This window comes from Pundamilia nyererei, unplaced genomic scaffold (assembly GCF_000239375.1).
Source record: "Pundamilia nyererei isolate P.nyererei 1_Seehausen unplaced genomic scaffold, PunNye1.0 scaffold00255, whole genome shotgun sequence".
In the NCBI taxonomy this organism is placed as follows: domain Eukaryota; kingdom Metazoa; phylum Chordata; class Actinopteri; order Cichliformes; family Cichlidae; genus Pundamilia; species Pundamilia nyererei.
In genome coordinates, this window is record NW_005187656.1 from 92,064 (window position 1) to 93,294 (window position 1,231).

Below are 1,231 nucleotides of genomic sequence, written 5' to 3' on the forward strand. Positions count from 1 at the left end.
CGCTGTGTGGAATAAGTGTGGTTTTTGTGCTGCCCACATAGCCCCACAGTTCATCCACAGCTACCCACTGTGGGCCCACACGTGAGTAGTAATTTCAGAAATCTCTTTGTTCACTTATCTCAATAACTGTTCATATAATCCTCTTCAATTTGGAAAATTTGTTGCTGGGGACTCTAGTGCCAAAGTTGATGAAGTTTGTATGAGCAGTTTTCAGACTTTGGCTACAGGGTGTTTTTTTTCTCCCATAGAGAGGCTATTCCCTACTCCACTCTGTATTTAGGGGGAGTGGCAAAATACATGTACATGTGTTTGTTTGGTTAACCCAATCCTTATTCTAACGTTAACACTAAAACCAAATCTTCAACCGTCAAACGGTTGAATCAAAGACTGAAGGAATGTAAAAAACAAAAAAAAGATGAAACCACAAACTTTTATCAAATGTCTAAAATGTTATAAAATTTGCTAACTGTTGTCACAAAAGTAACCTAGTTTACACTACCTTAAATGGAAACTACATTTGTCAATTGTCTGTATACCCATTTTGTAATATTATATCCTAAATAACCAGGAAAAACTGAAAGTTTACATTAAACTTCTTAATTCTTATTATATAGAATTTGTTAGCAGTAGATATCATACAAAATATGATTATATTAAGTTCTTCTGCTTCATTATAAATATGTGTTGTTGTATTTTTTAATGAGGTGCTTAGGCATTTAAACAATTCCTAATGTGCTTTTAAACCGAGTTTCCACCACTTTGCATGTAATCATTAGTTGTTATTAATCTCTGCCTCTCTTCTGTCCTCTGTTGCTCCCATTACCTGCAGCTGGTTGTAGCAGATGGCTGCTCTGCTCTGAGCCTGGTTCTGTAGAGGTTTCTTCCTGTTACAAGGGAGTTTTTCTGTCCCACTACCATCAACTGCTGCTCACAGGCGGTGATCTCATTGTTGGGGTTTCCTTTGTATTATTGCAGGGGTCTTTATCTTACAATATAAGGCACCTCGTGGCAACTGCTGTTGTGATTTGGTTGTATATAAATAAAGTTTAATCAAATCAAAAATAATAATAGATTTTAGGAATGTGAACTGTTTTTGCCATTCACTATTCACCGACTTGGAAAAGCAGCAGCATTGCAATTTTATGTCCAATACGAGACACAATTAAAGTCAATGCTCTTGCTAAGTACTGCAAAAAAACACCCAGAATTACTTACAGTATTAAATACTTCA